General features: G+C 40.2%; 1 non-coding gene across 1 annotated transcript; it reads right to left on the reverse strand.

The window, feature by feature from the left end:
• Window positions 1–13,624: 13,624 nt before the first annotated feature.
• Window positions 13,625–13,730, reverse strand: LOC141624784 (small nucleolar RNA R71). Its single transcript, XR_012534588.1, has one exon. It is a non-coding gene; the product is annotated as a small nucleolar RNA R71 (small nucleolar RNA).
• Window positions 13,731–22,569: the final 8,839 nt, after the last annotated feature.

The following is a 22,569-nucleotide window of genomic DNA, read 5'->3' on the forward strand; positions in this document are numbered from 1 at the left end:
ATCAAGCACCTCGACTATGAGGACATCATCAACATCGCTTTAAAGGATAACCAGTTTGATCCCACTGCCTTAATATCTATTACTGACCTAGAGAAAGCTACACAAGGCTAGAGGAAAACTGTTAAGTGGACTGATCGCCGAGGCCGCATTCTCAAGATTACAACTGGAGAAGGCCCTATGTTCAAAGAGGAAAGTGAAGAAGAGTCTGAGTCCAAGTCAGAGTCTGAGTCTGTCTTAGCTCCTAGCACTCCTGATGTCCTAGTCAAAGTCCCATTTCCACTGCTTTATCACAAAGTTGTGGCTGTCTCAGAGGCTGAGTCAACTAGGGTCATCCCCACTCCCGTAGAAGGTAGCAACCTGGATCTTGTTCAAGGGGCCACCTCCTCTACTGTGTCGCCTCTGACTGCCTACGAGACGTTTGTCTTATCCGAGCTTTTCGCTCATGTCGACTTAATGAACGCTAAGTTTGCTTATGACTCGCCTCAATTTAACTACAATGCAATTCTGAACGAATATGAGGAATTTGACTTGAGTGACTACCCACCTCACCTAGCCAAATAACTCGACAACCGAGAAGATAAGACCCCTACCATTTAGGAGACCGAACCTATTAACGCACGGACCGATAACACACATCAAGAACTTAAGATAGGGATCACCCTTGACTTCTCGGAAAGACAACAGTTCATCAACCTCCTACACGAATACAAGGACGTATTCGCATGGTCCTACAAAGACATGCCTGGGAACGACGGAGAGATTGCAGAGCACATGATACCTATCAAACCCGGAGCTAAGCCCGTGAAACAAAAGTTGCGCCGTATGCGCCCTGAATGGGCCTTAAAAATGAAGGAAGAGGTAGACAAACAGTTCGATGCCGGATTCATCAAAGTGTCCGAATACTCTGACTGGGTGGCCAACATAGTTCCCGTAACCAAGAAAAACGGGAGAATTCGGATTTGCGTCGACTTTAGGGACCTAAACAAAGCAAGTCCAAAAGACGACTTCCCTCTGCCACATGTTGACATTTTGGTAGATAACACCGCCGAGCACACCCTATTATCATTTATGGCTGGGTATGATGGGTACAACCAGATAAAAATGGTTGAGGAACACATGCACAAAACTGCATTCACTACACAGTGGGGTACATATTGCTACACCATCACGCCCTTCGGTCTAATTAACGCCGGAGTAAATTCCATAGAACCGACACCACTGTCCTACATGATATGATGCACAAGGAAGTAGAGGTATATGGCGATGACATGATCATAAAATCAAAAGAGCGGGATAGCCATATCAGCGCCCTTCGGTAATTCTTCTCTCGCGTTCGGAAATACAACATGAGAATGAATCCTCAGAAGTGTGCATTCGGTGTCACCTCCGGAAAACTCCTGGGAAACGTCGTCAGCAAAAGAGGCATCAATATAGATCGTTCCAAAATCAAGGCTCTTCAGCCCCCACTTTGACTGAGGCTTGGACAAGGCGAAAGTCAAAGTACAGCCATCAGGTCAATCGAAGATTACAACCTGATGACTATGGTGACGCGAGGCGGCGCAAGGGGTATAAGCCAAGGACCTGTCGTCGGGAACATTTTTGGAGTCTGTCGACTATCAGAGAGGGTCGTTTAAAGTCCATTAGACTACGTAAGGAAGTTCGCCAGCCATAAGAAGAGATCATACCTGAGACTTCTTTCTTTGAGAGGAAATAAAATATAATATTGAAGGACAGCAGAACGTCGGTAGAAACTGATGGGGGAAATCTGCTTGTGTCGGTCTCAAGCGAACTCCGGCAAAACTTGAGGTTGAATCTGGCGAGCCTTTATACGTATTTTAAAGGACTTGCAATGCCCTAAACCGGAAGTCGACAGACTCTAAACTGTTCCTGACGGCATGTCCTTGACTCGAATCCCCGAGTCGCCTCGACGTCGCCCTTCCCGACGGCAGGTCCTTGGCTCAAACCTTTTTGAGTCGCCTCGACGTCGCAATGGTCTTTAGGTTGTAATCTTCGATTGACCTGGAGATCATACTTGACTTTTACCCTGTCCAAGCCTCAGTCAAAGTGGGGGCTCTGTAGATACCCAGTATTTGCACCTTCCAAAAACCACCCGATGATGATCGGACTAGAACGTGATTTTGTTATGTGTGCGTGGATTGACTATATATGAGACGGTTTAATGCACTACTCGGATATGAGAAATTATTTCAAACGTTTTCTAACTTTATTTGCATTAAAATAACACTATTTAGAGTTAAAACTGTCTTCGGACATAAAACCGACTCAGAAACCCGCAACTCGAGTCAACCCAAATCTTGGATGTCAAAACTAATGCTATGAATGCCTTTATCATGTCATTTCCATTAAAATGACCCTAATTAGAGTCAAAACCATCTTCGGACCCAAAACTGACTCAGAAACCCGCAACTCGAGTCAACCTGAGTCAACCCGAGTCAAACCAAATCTCCAATGTCGAAAATAATGCCATGAATGTCTTTATCATGTCATTTCCATTAAAATGACCCTAATTAGAGTCAAAATCGACACCGAGCCAAAAACCGACTCGAAATTCAAATCCCGACCCACACGGGTCAAACCCGAGTCAAAGACACAAAATACCTACCCCAAATATCACCCAAGAGGAAGCTTACATGGCTAAGCAAACATCAAAGACCACAAATCACAACCAACAAAACATTGGTTAGAACAAATGCAAAATCCAAATTTCTGAAAGGGACAATACACCCCCTTCAGTCACAAGGTAGCTCACGCCTCTTTAGGCATGCCCTTGGCCAGCAAGCAAACTTAACCGACTGGCTACCACCCCCATTTCTCTATAAATACCACCCTTCACACACCATAAACCCTACGCGAGAGTTCGCCCCCTCCTTCTCCCTTAAACTTCTAGACCTGACTTCCTAAGTCACAAAATCGACACGTGTTTACGACCTACCGATCGTAAACACAAGCCTTACACATTTTGTTTGGTATCGTCGCAATGCATTCGCCGGCCCATTTGACCAACTCAATTCATCAATCAACATGATTTAATTAACATATTTTCAACATATTTTCAAAACAAAATCCTTTTTTAAGGCACCTTTTTAAACTTCTTTGATCGCGATTAGTCACAACGAGAAAACCGTCTCTAAAGTCGTCTACTTCGCAAACATCAATACACGTAAGTTTGAGGGTGTAAATAACTGATCTATTTCATGTCTTTACTGTTTTCATAACTTTATAAGCATGAATAATGCATAACACAATTCAAATATAGGTTAGACGAGCCAAACCGAGTTTTAGCTTGAGACAGAAGCTCCTTGCTATGCAGGGAGACTCGCGCCTCTTGTGGGTGTCCAGGTCAGACTCAAATGTTTTTTTTCTCGTCTTTCCTCTTTATTTCATTTCCTATTTGCAATCGGTTTTTACCATTTCGAATAATTCAAATCATTTTTATGACAAACTCTTTAGCCATAAATTATAATCACCCTTGGTTCCATGTACCATGACGGTTTAATTCGTGACTCGATGATATTAATTGGTTAATTACATTTTAAAGGAAATTCTTTTCTTACATTTACCATTTTAATTCATTTTTATGATAAACATATTTTGACCATTACAAAAATCATTCTTGGTTCCTTATACCATGACGGTTTATTCCGTGACTCGATGATATTATTGGTTAATTACAAATTAAAGGGTATTTTAACCCCCTTTTATTTTACTTTACCATTTTCTCATTTGTTTGCATTTGTAAACATATTAGTCATATTTTTTAATCATCCTTGGATCCTTATACCATGTCGGTTTAGTCCGAGTACGATGACAAACTCGACTAATTACAAAAAAATGAACTTAACATAGTTAGTTCAAATCAAATATTTTACATTTTTATTTGTAAACTATGCTTTTCAAACTTGCAAATCCGACAACGAATGTTACTAACACAATAGTAATTAATCCGATTCATGCAAACAACATTTGCAAATCTTTCATCATAAATACGGTTTTAAATAACCTTTTCAAGAAACAGGAGACACCCCATTGGGTCGGCTCATTGCTCGCGCCCCAAGAGGCCATCTGCTTTCTTATCTAAAAACCTGGACAGAGCCCCTTACCTCGCCAATAGGCTCGCGCCTTAACAGGGCTGCCTGGCACTATTCTAACTTTTTTTGGTACTTATCTAGGATGATCCTGATTACGGTTTATCCGCATACATGACGGATCAGATTGACGAGTTTGCATTTTACACTTTATCCTTTAAACACACTTTTTCAAACAAATGGATCGGGTTAAGCATCATAACCTGAATTTGGTAAATGGATGTTTAATTTCCGTCTTCACATGCAAATCAATCTAAATCTAACTTCGACATCAATTTCATGCTATGTGGATAAACAAACCGACTTAGAAAATGCTCACATGTTAGGTTAAGCTCTTGGATGCGCATTCATGCATTTACACCGTTTTATCATCTTTTGCACTTAAACAACCACGATCGATCAGGAGAGGCCGCTAACGCGGGCGGGATTGGGTGTCCAATTAAAGGGCTTCCCAATACGTACCCTCACCCCTTACTCAGAACCTTTGGATAGTGGATGGCCTTATCCAGGGCGTACGAGAGTCATTTTAGGCATAGAATGCTAAAAGGGGGACGAGTCCTTATCTTTAGTACCTATGTCAAACACCGCTTTTTACCTCGGTTGACCTAGGTATAAAGTGGATTCGAACGGGTTCCAACCATCCCACAAATGCTTGGTGGCGACTCCGAACATCTCTAATCATTTCGAGACCTTTACCGAGACGAAACCGACCGATCTAAAGCGATCCGGTCGAAAGCATTTTTACGCCACCAAGCGTGGCTTTCTAGACCGCTGCATGTCCACAGATTGGCTTGGCGTGCAGGTGGCCCATAACCGCAGATCGGTAGGTGGCCCAAATCCACAGACTGGCCTGTGGCCCATGTCCACAAATTGGCGACTCCGCTGGGGAAAACTAGGACACTTGTGTCTTTGTGATCCTTAGAGGTGAAACTCGAACGAGATCGTGGTTAAAGTGCATTAATTGATAGTACGGTCATAAGTCGGGTTCCTTGTCCGGGCCCACAACCAAACCCATTTCGACCAATTGGCTCGTCTCGTCGGCGTGAGTTTTCTCATCCCCGCGTTTTGAATCCCGATTGAGTCAAGCATACCGTTGACGTTACACAGTTCTATTTTGTCAAAGAGCTTTCATCACCTTCGAGCACGGGGCTAGGGCACCCTCCTTACACATTTTGTTTGGATTGGTATCTCTCTCGAAAATCGGGGTTTGCCTGCTTGGTGTGTAACCCACCCTTTTAAGCCAAAACCCGTGTCAGCATTATGCATAATATAATGAACTATGAGTGCTTATGTGCTATGTGATCATAAATCCTTTCGTGTCATTTTCAAACTTTCAAAAAACTCCCTTTTGCGCCGTTATAATGGTCATTTTAAACCTCAGTCTTTCGCCCACCGTTGTATTTCAAACAACACGCCCTTCTAGGCCGTCGTAATGACGATTTTCAAACCCGGTTTTTTACAACCATTTTAACACACCTTTTTATGCCGTCGTAATGACGATTTCAAAGCCCGGTTTTTCATAACCGTTTCAAAGCACCTTTTCATGCCGTTATAATGGCCGTTTCAATCCTCGATCTTCCACCGACCGTTGCACACCTTTCTAGGCCATCATAATGACGATTTTCAAACCCGGTTTTTATAACCATTTTCAATTATACCTTTTCATGCCGTTGTAATGACGATTTCAAACTTCGGTTTTCACAAACCATTTCAAAACATCCTTTACATCATCGTGATGGCCATTTCATACCTCGGTCCCTCGCCGACCGTTGCATTCTCAAAATGCCCTTTTACACCGTCATAATGACGAATTCTACCCTCGGATTTTCAAAATTCGAAATCGGTTTTAAAAAAAAAACGTTTTTCAAACCGTCGTAATGACGACTTCAACCCGTGCAACTTTCCAAATTTAAATCTCGTTTTCGAAATCAAACTTGGCTTTTGTAAGCCGTCGTATTAACGATTTCAATTCTCACACTTTTCGATTTGCATACCGTCTTTCAAAAGTTAAACAGTTTTCTAACCCGTCGTAGTGACGATTTCAATCCTCATGATTTCCAATTTCAAATCTTGAAAATGAATTTAACCGTTTTCAAATTCCAATTCAAAACCAAGTCATTTGAAAGCCAATTTAACCGCTTTCAAATTCCAATCAAAAATCAAATCATTTGAAAGCCAATTTAGTCGTTTTCAAATTCCAATCAAAAATCAAATCATTTGAAAACGAATCTAACCGTTTTCAAATTCCAATTGAAATCAAATCATTTGAAAGCCAATTTAACCGCATTCAAATTTCAATCAAAAATCAAATCATTTGAAGGTCAATTTAACTGCTTTCAAATTCCAATTCAAAATCAAATCATTTGAAGGTCAATTTAACCGCTTTCAAATTTCAAATCCAATTCCAAATCATTTGAAAACAAATTTAACCGTTTTCAAATTTGAAATTCAAGATCAAATCTTTGAATACAAATCTATCCGTTTTCAATTTTCAAATCCAGAATCAGTTTTTTTGAAAACAAATTTAACCGTTTTCAAATTTCAAATCAAAATCAAATCTTTGAAAACAAATATAACCGTTTTCGAATTTTCAACCCAATTTTAAGTCCTTTGAAAACAAATTTAACCGTTTTCATGGCCATCGTGATGACGATCCCAAATACGATTTTCAAATCCGTGATTCGGAATTTCAAAACCCGTCTTCGGAAACAACACTTTGTTTTCAGAGCCGCCGCAATTTCAACTCAAACCGTCTTTTGAAAACAAACATAAGACAACCCTTTCAACTGGCCGACCTTTTGAAGATCCATACTCTTCGGAAGCCGTCCATAGAATGACAAATGAACCTTTTTGAAAATTTCTATTTTCAAAAATTTCAGTCCACCTTTCCGATTCAGCCTCCAGTCGATTAGAGTCCAGTCGATTTCAAGTCAAGTCGTCTAGATAACGTCGGGTCTCTGCCGAAGTTAGTACCTATCTTCTGGTCTAGGTCGTGTCGCCTAATTGTCGAGACATCTTCTATGGCAATAGCACAGTCAAAACCTCTCGGGTACTAAATCCGTCTTTCCCGTACATTACGGGTCAAAGGTCAAGTTTGTGTACATGTCTTGTCCAACGGCGTCGTGCCAGCAACGCACGTCCAAACTAAGTCAGAAGTCGTCTATCTAGGCATCACTATGCCAAAGTTGAGACTAGAGTCTAAGGTCAAAGTCATGCACCAAGAGTTCAAACATAAGAGGTCATTCACGATCTTTAATGAACTCATAACCTAGTCACACCGTCGCGTCTTCACGATATAACCGCCTTTTATACATATGTGTCGCACTTGCCTTTGTTTGTACAATCCCTTGCCAAGACAAGTTATAAAGCCTATCGTTATGTCAAATAGGAATCCCTTGGGTGCCATTAATCGCCAACCAGTAACTTAAGAAGCTTATCAATTTGCATCCGCCATGACTTCTGCCGAAACCAACAACATGGTCCTTCGACTCCTAGCTACCGTGGAAAACTTGAGCACTTGTCTCTCCCAAGTGGAGGACAAAATGATAACCGGGAATTTTCCCTCTTCTGATTTTGAGCAAAGGGCTAAGGTCCTTGAAAGCCGGCTACTTGTCATCGACAAAACCAAAACCAGGCGACCTCATGGGTCCTTCCCTAATCTGGGTATGCCTTATGCTAAAGCCTTGGAAAGGCTAATCTCTAAAGGAAAGCTCAAACCGATTGGTCCAACTCCGGACCCTCTACCGAACAAGCGAGTATGTAGATGGGATGGAAAACTGTTTTGTCAATATCACCAAGGTCGCGGATATGATACTGAAACGTGTCTCCCCCTGAAAGGTGCCATCCTTGATATGATCGAAAAGGGCGAGTTACCATTACCTCCCTCAACAAACAACAAAAACAACCCTCTAGAAAACCCTATTGGACACAGTCTAGAATCTTCCCTGGACTGCTCTGATCTCATCTCTCCTGACGATGAAAAAATTCATGCAATTGATGAAGATGGCATACAAAGCACTATAATGATGCTCTCTATCTCCATCAACAACATATTCTGAAAGCTGCAAGTGGCTATCGATGATTTGAACACCCGGGTAGCTGATTTGGAGAAGAGGTTTGGTAGTACCGAAAATGAACCTGGCCATCAAAGAAACAAACCCTTGGTTAACCAACCAACCGCTTTTGAAAATGAGGAATCATCTAATGGTTCAGACACCCATGAACCCACCAACAAAGAACATGAAATGGCCTCACCGAAATCCCTCTCAAAATAACAAACAACTTACTTCAGAACGAATGCTCCAACCCATTGGTCCGACTCCGGACAAACCCGAACACAAATGAGCCCGAACCTGAGATGGTAATGCCTATTGCCAATACCATCAAGGCAAGGGCCATGATACCGAAACCTGTTTCAAACTCAAGCATGCCATTCAAGATATGATTGAAGCTGGTAAAATCATAGTTGCACCTCACAGTCAAGACAATCCTCCTAGATGTCTCAAGTCAAACAACAAGGTTGAACGTTCTCAAAGGACATTTTCTAGACTCAACACAACCTATGCCGCAAATCTTCAAAAGCTCATGACTGAAGGGAAGCTACAACCAATCGGGCCCACTCCGGACCCGCTTGAATGCAGGAAAACCAGTTTCTAAGACGACAATGCCTATTGCCAATATCATCAAGGAAAAGGTTACGACACTGAAATATGCTTCAAACTGAAACATGTTATTCAAAACATGGTCGACAACCATGAACTGATAACTTCATCCCTATGCCAACCAAGTGATGAAAATAACCCCCATGAACATCTCATTCTGCAAGGAGATGAGAGCCTCATGGATTGTTGTCCTCATATAGTCCCAAACAACGAGAGTGAAGTGCTCAAGTGGTTAAATGCTCAAGACCAGACATTCAAGCTGCTGGATGTTGCAGAGGAGACCTTCAAGGAGGAAGATTATGATTAGGAGTTCGTATCTGAGATCAAGTTAGCGTCTGAGTCCGAGTCTTAGACATTCTCATATCTATCCTAGTGTCTGTCCCTTTATTCCTAAATGACAACTGGGGGCTGGCCCTATGAGTCACATGTATCCATCGAGTCTGTGCTAACCTCTTATTTATCTAAATAAAAGCATAATTTCTAGCTATCATATATTCTCCTCTGTACCATTTCCCGTTGACAACGAGAATTGATTTGAGAATTGATTTAAAACATACAACATGTTCCAATTCAATATGAGTACACTAGAGTGACGTTCCATACCGAGTAAGCGGAGGACTCGAAACTCCGTGTCCATTCTCTTTACCTATCCCATGTCTTGCAATAGAAACCTTTCATTAGCACCCAATTTCGAACGAGCTTTTATCAAAGGGATTCTACGATGAACCTAGATAACAAACTAGCACTACTACAAATACAGGCAACTACAACGGCCCTTTAACAACGCTTATTCACGAAAATCACCATAAGACGTTGTAGAATGGATGGCGCAAATTTTACCAAACTTAATTACAACGGTTCTGTGTTGTTAACCGTTGTTATTGGTTTTAACAACGGGTCATACTTTTAAAACCGTTGTTAATATAAAAACTAATAATAACGGTTGAATCTGTAATACATTTTAACCGTTGTTAATAATTTGGCGCAAAATTAGTGAAAAGTAATTACAACGGTTTTTTAGAACCCGTTGTTATTAGGTTGTAACAACGGTTGTATACTGAATAACCGTTGTTATTAATGTTATGGAAATCTTAAGAACAACGGATTGCTTTATTCTGCTATACGCTACAAAACACAAACACAAGCTAATACTGCTACTATACACAAATATCATCCTCCATTCCTCCCTGATCGTCTCTCTGTCTTCATCTCCGTCACTGTTGTCACCGTCTTCTCTCCCTCATCGTGTTTATCAATCAGGTATATATGTTTCTTAGCAACGCTTATAGATATAGGATTGTATGTTCAATTTCCTGGCCTATGAATGTCGATTATTTTTGAATTTGTGAATTTTTTGGGTTATTATCTAATTTGTTGATAATTTAGCTTAATTGCTTTCCTGAATTTCGTTTATTTGTTTGCCTATTATTGGATTTTCTGAATTAGTTGCCTATATATTACGAATGTAGAAAAATGACTCGAACTTGGATGATTGATGAAAATATGAGTGACCGCAACTATAAGGATGGTTTATCTGAATTTTATGAAGTCGTTTCGAACAATTTGAAAGGTTCTACTAGTATTGCATGTCCTTGTGAAAGATGTGCTAAGGTGTTGTGGTAGTTTCCAGTGATACCAAGATTCATAAGGATTTATGCAAATCCCGGTGATTCAAAAATGTTAACTTGGCATGAAACAGGAAGAATAAATGATGGAAAGCTAAGACACCCGGCAGATGGTATGCAATGGAAATCGTTTGACGCTAAGTATCTTGAGTTCGGCAATGAACCTAGAAACTTACGTCTAGAGCTGTCCACTAATAGAATGAACCCACACGGAAACATGAGTAGCCAACATAGTACTAGGCCAGTAGTGTTGGGTATTTATAACTTACCTCCATATGTGTGCATGAAAAGAAAGTGTTTGATGTTGTCGTTGTTAATTTCTGGCCCTAAACAACGTTGAAATGATATAGATGTCTATTTGGAACATCTTCTAGATGATTTGAGAATGTTGTGGGATAGAAGTATTTGATGCATATAAGAACGAAACTTTCAATTTGAGAGCGATGTTATTGTGTACAATATCTGACTATCCGGATTATGACGACCTTTCTGGGCACACAGTTCATGGGAAAGAGGCTTGTCCATTGTTTGGGGAGGATATCGAGTCTGTATACTTGAAGTCTTCTCGTAAGTATATGTATATGGGAAATAGGAGGTTCTTGTATCATGACCATTGTTATCGCAAGATGCAGAAAGCATTCAATGGAAGACAAGAACTTTGTCAACCTCCTAGAATTTTGAGTGGGCATGAAGTTTATCAGAAAGTAAAGCATATTGAGATAGTTTATAGAAAGAAGAGTGGCTCTAAATTGTCTACTCGTGGGTATAAGAAAAGTGATGTGACCATAATTAGCGCATATTTAGCCCCTGAATTAGCCTTGTTCCCATGCTTTTTAGTGCATATTTGGGTCATTTATTGTCTTTAGTTCATTGTTTTGCATATTCTTTGAGATTTTGATCCCTTGGTAGGAAAGGAGTGCAAATCTTGCATTTTCATGGCAAAACGAGACTAAATTGATTGAATTCAATGACCAAGCATCAAGGAGAGACAAGATTAGAAGGCCTTTGTACATATTTTAGTAGTTGGGCAATGATGAGAAAGGATCCTTGCATCCCCAAGGAAATCCCCAATGATTTTATGAATAAAAGGGAAGAAAAAAAGAAGGAACAAAGCTGAGCAGCAATCCGTGCGGATTGCCCTGAATCCGCCCGTCCTCCACAGCACAATCCGTGCGTCTTCTGCCAAAGACGCCCGGGTAAGCAGCCACCAGAATCCGGCCGTCTTCTCCCGAAGACGCCCGTCTTCCCCTGCTACAATCCGCCCGTCCCGACACCAATACGCCCGGATTTCAGTCCAGCACAATTTCGTCTTCTTCAAGTTTCAAAGAAAGAAGCCCTTCCTTCGAAAAATACCGGCTTCTCCCTGCTCAATCTAAAAAGTGTAATTACTAGTTTAGCCCTTAGTTAACCCTAATGCATCCACCTAATTTCCACTATAAATACCCCATTAGTCTAATTAGAAGAGTATGTTCTTCTTATCAATTATTAGAGTAGTTAATATCAATCAAATCTCTCTTTAGTATTGTAATCAACAATTAATAAAGTTTTAATACAAGTTTTATTTCCTTAATCTCTCTTTTGTTCATCCTTTATTTTGGGTAATTGAAAATTATTTGGGTTATTATTGGGGGATTGACAACCTCTCAATCAAGCATCAAGTACTTCTTTTATTCTTTGCTTTATTATTGGAATCATTAGTAGGTATAATTCTCTTAATCCCTTTTTAATTATTGTTAATTACTTTCATTTATTCATCATGTTTCCTTTTGTTAGTATGATTGACAACCTTGCTAGCATGATCAACATGATAATGAGTGAGTAGTGACCTAGCTAGGATTAATGGGTAATTAGGGGAAACCAACATGGGAATGATTCATGCTTAAATTAATATGCTTTCATGGTTTATTTGCTTGCTTGTTTTGATCTTAACTCATGCACATGTTATGTTTGATGAAATATGAGCCTATGAATCCTTGCATTTTTTATCCATCACCTATCTTTTCAATGAGACTTGTAAGACATAAACCAACTCGAGTCTCATTAGACCATGCATGTTGTTGAGTAGGGAAGACTAAGTCGACTTGTAGGTGTTGTACAGCTCCGGGACCCAAACTTTCCTAGGATTGTAAGATATAACCCAACTCAATCCATCACAACAATAATTGCTTGCTTATAATTTGAGAACATGTTTGTATGATCAATTCCCATGATTCCCCTATGACCCCATGATACCCTAGTGCTTCTTATCAATTGTTTACAACCCTTTTAATTCATCTTGCTTATTTATTTTCATTGCTATTTAGTTAGTGACCTTCTACATCAACCCAAATTGTGACACCCCTAAGACACTACTAGTTTCAATAGAAATCTCATCTCAATTCCCGTCCCTTGGGATCCGACCTTTACTTGCCTCTTTACTAATTGTAGAGTTGTTTGTGAAGTTATAAATTGTGTTTTGATTCGGATGTGACCCAACGACAACATCTATTCAATTGTGAACACGAAACGGACCGATCAAAAATGGCGCCGTTGCCGGGGACGGTGTTAACTTGATTTAGATTTTCTTATATTGTTATTAGTTGTGTCTTTCTTTGCCTTGGGGAAGTAAAACTCCTCAAGGTTTGTTCTAATTGTTTTCGAGTTGTTTGATATTTTGCATGTCTAGAAGATCACAAGGTGATTTGTTACCTTTTGATCGTGAAATTGAAAGAACTTTAACAAATAATAGAAGATTTGCTAGGAGGAATTTGAGAGGTATTAGTGACGTTGTGGATATTCAACCAACTATTGAGTTCATCAACCCTTTTGCAAGAGAAGGTGAGGAGAACCCAACACAAAATACCACACAAAATCAACCCACAATGCCTAAGTTTTCATCACATTCCGTACCCACCGAGGAGAACCTACCAAATGGTACTCCCACACCACAACATTGACCGGAAATTTTATTGCCAAATCCGCCTTTATCCAATTAGTCGAAAGGAGCCAATTTGGGGGGATGCCTACTGAAGACCCTCATTCTCATATGGAAACCTTTTGTGACTATTGTGATGCAATTTCTCAAACCGGTGTAACTCAAGACCAAATTCGATGGGTCTTATTTCCTTTTTCTCTAATTGGCACCGCGAAACAATGGTTGAAGGGTCTTGATAAGGCCACTCTCGGAATTGATTCTTGGAAGATGTTGGCTCTAGCTTTCTAAAAAAAATTCTACCCACCGGAAAAGACTAACATGCTAAGAGCTCAAATTACGGGTTTTAAGCAAAGGGATGAAGAATCTTTGTATGAAGCTTGGGGGGGTTCAAGGGAATTTGTCGCTCATGTCCTCACCATGGACTTAGCGAGTGGTTCTTGGTACAACAATTTTGGAACGGTCTATATGAAGATTCAAGGAACATTCTCAAATGGGATCAAATGGAATGTTCACCGAAGTTGATGACAATCAAACATGGAACAAGATTGAGGAAATGGCGGTCCATAACTCACAATATAGTAGACCTCGCAAGGCTACTAGAGGAGGAAGGCATGAAGTGGACTCCGTTACTCAATTGGGTGCTCATCTTAGTGCTCACATTGACACAATCAATTTGAAGTTTGAACAAGCTATGGCTAGACTTGAAGAAGCCTCAAAATCACCAAAGCATCATGTTAATGCCATGACGGCATCCTTATCAATCCCAAGTGGGATATGTGAGAATTGTGGAACTTTGGGACATGACCAAAGTGAATGTAGGTGAACAAATGAACAAGTGAATGCTTTCCAAGCATACAAGAGTGGTACCCCTTATTCCAACTATTACAATGAAAACACCAAATTCCATCCAAATCTCTCATACAAAAGCCAAAATGTTCAAAACCCTCAAACAACATACACCCCACCTCACATGAGAAACCAAAATCAAAGACCCTTTTACAACCAAAACCAAGGTTACCAAAATCAAAATCCATACAATCACCAAAATGACCAAGGTTTTGATGTTCAAAAAGCGGCCCTCCAAATGCAAAAGAATCAACAAGAGTTTTTCACTCAAATGCAAAAAGATAGTCAAGCAAAGGAAACCACCATTAACAACATTCTAGCTCACACCAAGATGTTGGAAACCCAATTGACTCAACTAGCATCTTCAGGCTCACAAAGACAAAAGGGGCAATTACCACCTTAAAGTAATCCCCCAAGACATGAAACGGTTAGTGCCATTCACTTGAGAAGTGGTACAAGGTATGAAGCACCGAAGAAGCAAGTTGAGGATGAAGTTGTGGAAGCTAGTGATAAGGAATAAATTGTGCAAAACTCCAAAGATGGAGAATCATCAAAAGAAGAAATTTCAAAGAAAAATGAAGACAAGGCCAAGGCGAAGGATCCCATTGTGATTAGACTTCCTTTTCCAAGTCGTCAAGCCAAGCCCAAATTTGATGACCAACTTGGAAAGTTTATGGAAATTGTGAAGAATTTGGAAGTCTCAATTCCTTTCACGGAATTAATCAATCACGTGCCGGCCTATGCGAAATACATGAAAGACATCCTCACAAAGAAGAAGTCGATCCGGAAGCTTGAGACATCGCCTTCACTAAGGTGAGTAGTGCAATACTTCAAGGGAGTTCACCTCCAAAACTCAAGGATCCGGGAAGCTTCTCAATACCGTGTACCATTAGCAACACCACGATCAACAAACCCTTATGTGATCTAGGGGCTAGTGTGAGTGTTATGCCGTACTCGGTGAGTAAAAGGTTGGGGATGGGAGAGCTTAAATGCACCAATATCACACTCCAAATGGCCGATAGATCGACGAAGACACCATTAGGGATATGGGAAGATGTTCCCGTACGAATTGGGAAGTTTTTCATCCCGGTGGACTTTGTCATTGTTGATATGGAGGAAGATTCCAACATTCCAATTATTCTAGGAAGACCCTTCTTACACACCGCGGGTGCGGTGATTGATGTAAAACATGGAGAGCTCACTCTAGAAGTGGGAGATGAGAGTGTAACTTTTAATCTTGACAAGACTATGAGAGCTCCCCGTTTACATGAACCGTGTTTTATGATCGATCATTATAGTCGGAAGGATGAAAGGAAGAAGTCGGAACTCCAATGGAAGAAGAAAATTGAAGATGCTCCATTCAAAGAGCAAGTGAATTGTGACAAAGAGAGCTTGCAAAGCTCACCAAAGTCAAGCAATGAAGAAGATGGCCTTATTGGCCAAGAAAAGGAAATGGGAAAGTTGTCTCCACCAAATCAAGAGATTTTCAATGATCAACTTAATGATGTTTGTGGTGTTTGGGACGACGAATTTGAAGGGATTTTTAATCACTACATTGGAAATGCCATCGATCAAAACCGACAACAAGGGCCAAGGTCTATTGAAAACCTCTATCATGATAATGAACAAGCATTTGATTACTTTTTCAAGGTGTTGAGCAACATCAACAACACCTTGAACATGCCCCCTTGACATCTCATCAAGAATGAGAGTTTGGTGGAGTCCTCCCTAAACCACCATTTGTAAATATTTCTAACTCCCTAACTTGCATTTCAATTCTTGTATTGCATTTTTGTTATTTTTGGATTTTTATACTTTGATCAAGATAATTATCATGTTTGAGAGAAGTGAGGGAGGGACTAATAATTTCAATTAATGTGTAGTGCTTTAGCTTAGTGTGGGGATGACAATTGCCTAGGCTATCCATGCCTTAGTAGTGCCCCCACAATGAAGAACACGAGAGATGAAGAAGAATGGAAAAATGACAAGGGATATGCAAAGTACACGGATGGAACTGAATCCGGGTACAAAGGGGTCGAATCCGAGCGGATTCAGGAGAATCCGCCCGTCTTCAGGCAACCCGGGCATATTGGGTAGAAGACGCACATCCCTCTGAGCTGAACTTTTGAAATATTTTTTACTGTAAGCGAATCCGGGCGTCCTGCATTCAAATCCGCCCGTCTTCAAAAATCCGCCCGTCCTGAAAGGAAGACGCCCGTCTTCTAAGCTGAGGAAAACAAGAAAAATCCCTGTAAAGAAATCCGCCCGTCTTCACTGAAAGACGCCCGTCCCGTGTTTTCAAATCCGAGCGTCTTCACTGAAAGACGCCCGTCTTTAGGCGAGTTTTTCCCAACCCAGAAAAGGCAGAATCCGGGCGTCCCGAGCAGAAACCGCCCGTCTTGCCCCTGCATTTCAAATTTTTCGGGTTTTATAAACCCCCTCACACATTCATTTCTTCATTCCTTCATTCATAACACTACTCATAACCCTCAAAACCCTCATCCTCTCCATTACAAAAACAAGATTCCTCAACAACATTCACCAAAATCAAATCAAAACATCCTTTTAACAACAAATCAATCACTCCTCTTTCAACAAAAATAAAAACCAAGCACAAAATCTTCAACTTTTGAGCCGATTTTTGAATTCATAAAGGCAAAGCCTTTCATCTTTAAATCGATTTGGGTGCACTAGAAATTGAAGATTTTTCACTCTTTTCTTGGTTTATTCATCAATGGCAAGGACTAAGGGAGCAGCAAGAGCAACAAAAGCAACAAAGGCAAAGGCACCAAAGGCAAAGGTACACTCATCAAGACAAAAGAGTCTTCGAGCAAAGAAAGCATTGGCTATGGTGGTAGCTAACCCAAACTTGGAAGTGCAACAACAACAACCTCCCATGGAAGCAACAACATCCTCTACTCCGGAAATTGCTCAACTTTTGAATTATCCGGAGGTAATTTTCATTTCCAAATCCCATAGGGACACTTTTGCTAAGTTTGCTAGGAAATCATTTCTATCCACCAAGTTTATTTGTGAAGATACCTTAGATAAGTTGGGTGTCCTTGAGCAAACTAGAGCTTTCTTCAAAGCCATGGGGTTGGAGAAATTGTTTGAATCAAAAGAATTAACATACCCCTCCCTTACCTTAGAATTTTTGAGTTCTTTGAAAGTTAACAAGGTTGAGACCATGGAGACCATCGAGTTTCGTCTAGCTAATGTTAGTAGGCGCATCGCCTTTGAGGAAATGGGTAAAGCTTTGGGTCTTAGTGAATCACCGAGTTATTTTAAGAATGTTGGCAAGTATGACCCCGACCCTCTTTGGGAGGCGATTTCCGGAAGGAAATTTGAAGACTTTCATGCTAGTCGTGCTCTATTAGTCCACCATCCGGGCATTAGAGTGTGGCATAAGGTCATAGGGAACACCATCATTGCAAGAAAAGACACCAACCATTTCACCAAACTAGATTTTGTTCTTCTTGAGTCGGCTTTGAACGTTGGAAGGGAATTCACCAAGCCTTTTAACTCTCTAAGGCTTTTGGTGGATAGATGGTTAAATATTGATTGTGGGAAGAAAGGCACCACCGTTATTGTGAATGGAGGCCTAGTCACTATCCTAGATAAATACTTTGATCCAAACTTCAACAAAGATAACAAGTATGAGGCGAAAGAGGGTGGTAATCTCATTGATATTAATACTATGATATACAAGTACAAGTGGGTTACCCATAACCCTCTTGACACCAAGTATGGATGGCTCACTAGTGAGGCTAGATCTTTCACTTTGCCTTCAAAGATTTGTCGATTGAGTGTCCACCGGACCAACTATCTACTTCCTCTTTCAAAAGAGGCCGAGTACATTATCCGACGACAAAAGGGTGAAATTGAAATGCCCTCCTCTTCCATTGTCACACCACCCTACCCTTTCGAGTACCAAGATTCAAGCCGGAAGGTGTTGAAGCAAGAAATGATTATTTGACTCTGCTCATGCAAGAGATGCACAAGCAAACTTTCGAGGATCGGAAAAATGCTTACTTAGCCCAATATCCGCCCCTCCTACACTTAGCTAGGCAAGGACTACTTGACCCTTCATGTCCTTTGCCTAGTTGGGCGGATAGGGAAGTCCTCTTTCCGAATGCATCTAGGGTTGTTCCGGGTGACAATGAGGTTGTCGGTAATGAAGAGGTTGATGATAACATTTATGAAAGAAGCTAGTGAAGAAGGAGATGAGGATGATGAGAAAGGTGAACAAGAAAGTGAAGAAGAAAGTGGCGATGACACCGCTTCTAGTGAGGAAGGTGATGATAATGATGATATGTTGGAAGATTAGCAAGCTTTAGAGGCTCCTACCCTCTTGAGGTTTGTCTATTTCTCTCTTTGTTCTATTTATTAATCTTGATCATTGTTGGAGTAGTCCTAGCACCATTGAGGACTAAAACCTCGGCCCCATTGAGGTGTTCTCATTTTATTGTTCCCACCTTTCAAAATCCAAAATGACAAATTAGTTTCATGCATTGCATAGTGTGTGCATGAACTACACCCATCCTTAGGACATTAGCAATAATGTCTAGATCGGTTTGGGGAAGTTAATGCATACACAACGGGAGGTAATCTAAATTATCCTCTCCGTCATAAACAAAAACCATGCATCATATAGTGTAGATTAGTGTAGCTTGCATTTAGTGTAGAAATCATGCATCATGTTTGCATAATTTCCCATCATTTTGGCCATTGAGGACAATGCCCATATTAGTGTGGGGATGGAGAATTCTAACTTAACTTTTATTCAAAAATCCAAAAAAATTGAAAAATTTCGAAAAACCATAAAAATTTGAAAATTGAAAAACCCAAAAACATGTTTATTTCTTTGGTAGTGTAGTTATGTATATATTGTTGTATATATTGTGTTTGTTCTATCCGTGTTCACATTGATTGACTACGCCACATCCGAGACATGAGGATCATGAAGACCGCATGGTATGATCTTTCCAATCTCCTTTTTCCTCTCTATGTTAATGACTATGTGGCTTTATTTTGATTGATGCGGTATAACAATGTGAACTTAGGACTTGCATTTAGTTTATATGTCATATTAGTTGATAGAATCACTTGCATTAGGATGTATATAATAGTTGCATCATGGCATGTAGTTTCATTTAGATAAAATATTTTGAAAAGTGCCTAATTGAGAACTTTGACAAGAGCAACTAAGCCATTACAAATACTTTTTCAACTTAAGACTTTGCCTACTAGAATGATTGTAAAACACCCTAGATTGTGTCATACTAGTGTCTTTTGACCCATGACCCAAAGCCTAGTCAAGGGTTTGCATGTGAGTCACCTATCCAACCCCGTGATGCGATATGGACTTGGTTAACTTGCCTAGGTGACCTTGATTGACCTTGTGGTAAGGCAACCCAAAAATACTTTTCTATCAATAAGTTTGAAGTGCTCATTTCGAAAATTTTGTCATGTGGAAGTAATTTATTGCTAAGGAAACCTCAAATGTTATGAAATGTTGAAATGTTGAGAAATTTAGTTGTTTTGATGGAGGCGTACCACTTCGATGTGCTTTAGAGAGGGATCCATTGAATTGGGCCCCCACACGGTTCTGAATTCAACCGCCCAGAGACAGAGTGACTATCACCCCGAAAAGCTATTGTCTAGAGGTTAACCGGTTGCCTAATAAGCGATTGGCGAAAGCAAAGGACACTAGCCCGGAAGGGACAAACCCCATCTTACATTTTTGAAATGTGAAAGTTAAATGAGGTCAATTTTGAATACTAGTCATATACACCCTTTGTTTATAAAGATTTGAGCATTTCATTCCCAAAAAGCCTTTTGTCAAACCACTTTGTCGAGCTTGGGACGATCCATGACCTTTACTTTTGTAGAGAATTCGAAACTTGTCATGTCATATGCTACTAGCATCATAGGGATCATCATTCCACCACCATCCGATCGCTCTTGACGAAAGCATTTGGAAATTGAGGACGAAAGTAGTCTAGTTTAACACCATTTGGAGGTGATTTAGTGCCATCCTCTTAGCCTTAGTAATTTGTTGAAACTAGTATTTGTGAAGGATTATATGCTCTTAAATTTGTTCTCTTTTAGTGTCTCCGCCACTTGATGAGGAAGTGGCTATTCCTTTTGTAGATGCATCCATTATTTGATTTTGTGTGCTTAAATGTTTGGATGTGTCGCCATTTTGGCATGACCCACCTTGCCTTGCAAGAAGGCATCCTACCTCATGGTTGTCTTGTTGTGAGTTGAAGGGGCGGAGTGAGACCCGCTAATTATCTCATATCGGCTATGTTATTAGGTTAGTTTAAATAATGGTCCTAGTCTTTGTCACCTCTTTACTCGGGACGAGCAATGGTTCGGTTTAGGGATATTTGATGTGACCATAATTAGCGCATATTTAGCCCCCGAATTAGCCTTGTTCCCATGCTTTTTAGTGCATATTTGGGTCATTTATTGTCATTAGTTCTTTGTTTTGCATATTCTTTGAGATTTTGATCCCTTGGTAGGAAAGGAGTGCAAATCTTGCATTTTCATGGCAAAACGAGACTAAATTGATTGAATTCAATGACCAAGCATCAAGGAGAGACAAGATTAGAAGGCCTTTGTACATATTATAGTAGTTGGGCAATGACGAGAAAGGATCCTTGCATCCCCAAGGAAATCCCCAAGGATATTATGAAGAAAAGGGAAGAAAAGAAGAAGGACCAAAGCTGAGCAGCAATCCGTGCGGATTGCCCTGAATCCGCCCGTCCTCCACAGCACAATCCGTGCGTCTTCTGCCAAAGACGCCCGAGTAAGCAGCCACCAGAATCCGGCCGTCTTCTCCCGAAGACGCCCGTCTTCTCCCGAAGACGTCCGTCTTCCCCTGCTACAATCCGCCCGTCCCGACACCAATACGCCCGGATTTCAGTCCAGCACAATTTCGTCTTCTTCAAGTTTCAAAGAAAGAAGCCCTTCCTTCGAAAAATACCGGCTTCTCCCTGCTCAATCTAAAAAGTGTAATTACTAGTTTAGCCCTTAGTTAACCCTAATGTATCCACCTAATTTCCACTATAAATACCCCATTAGTCTAATTAGAAGAGCATGTTCTTCTTATCAATTATTAGAGTAGTTAATATCAATCAAATCTCTCTTTAGTATTGTAATCAACAATTAATCAAGTTTTAATACAAGTTTTATTTCCTTAATCTCTCTTTTGTTCATCCTTTATTTTGGGTAATTGAAGATTATTTTTGTTATTATTGGGAGATTGACAACCTCTCAATCAAGCATCAAGTACTTCTTTTATTCTTTGCTTTATTATTGGAATCATTAGTAGGTATAATTCTCTTAATCCCTTTTTAATTATTGTTAATTACTTTCATTTATTCATCATGTTTCCTTTTGTTGGTATGATTGACAACCTTGCTAGCATGACAACATGATAATGAGTGAGTAGTGACCTAGCTAGGGTTAATGGGTAATTAGGGGAAACCAACATGAGAATGATTCATGCTTAAATTAATATGCTTTCATGGTTTATTTGCTTGCTTGTTTTGATCTTAACTCATGCACATGTTATGTTTGATGAAATGTGAGCCTATGAATCCTTGCATTTTTTACCCATCACCTATCTTTTCAATGTGACTTGTAAGACATAAACCAACTCGAGTCTCATTAGACCATGCATGTTGTTGAGTAGGGAAGACTAAATCGACTTATAGGTGTTGTACAATCTAATCGATTCGGCTCCGGGACCCAAACTTTCCTAGGATTGTAAGATATAACCCAACTCAATCCATCACAACAATAATTGCTTGCTTATAATTTAAGAACATGTTTGTATGATCAATTCCCATGATTCCCCTATGACCCCATGATACCCTAGTGCTTCTTATCAATTGTTTACAACCCTTTTAATTCATCTTGCTTATTTATTTTCATTGCTATTTAGTTAGTGACCTTCTACATCAACCCAAATTGTGACACCCCTAAGACACCACTAGTTTCAATAGAAATCTCATCTCAATTCCCGTCTCTTGGGATCCGACCTTTACTTGCCTCTTTACTAATTGCAGAGTTGTTTGTGAAGTTATAAATTGTGTTTTGATTCGGACATGACCCAACGACAACATCTATTCAATTGTGAACACGAAACGGACCGATAAAAAAGATCCATGTTTTTTGATAAACTTCCATATTGGCCTGACCTGGAGGTCAGGCATTGCCTCGATTTCATGCACATGGAGAAAAATGTATGTGATAATATTATCAATACCCTTCTGAATGTTCCCGGTAAAACAAAGGATAACGCCGCAGCTAGAGAAGTTATGAAAATGATGGGTATTAGGCTAGAGTTGGCACCACAAAAGAGAGGTAATCGTACATTTTTACCGCCAGCAGCTTATACCCTATCA

This window comes from Silene latifolia, chromosome X (assembly GCF_048544455.1).
Source record: "Silene latifolia isolate original U9 population chromosome X, ASM4854445v1, whole genome shotgun sequence".
NCBI lineage: Eukaryota > Viridiplantae > Streptophyta > Magnoliopsida > Caryophyllales > Caryophyllaceae > Silene > Silene latifolia.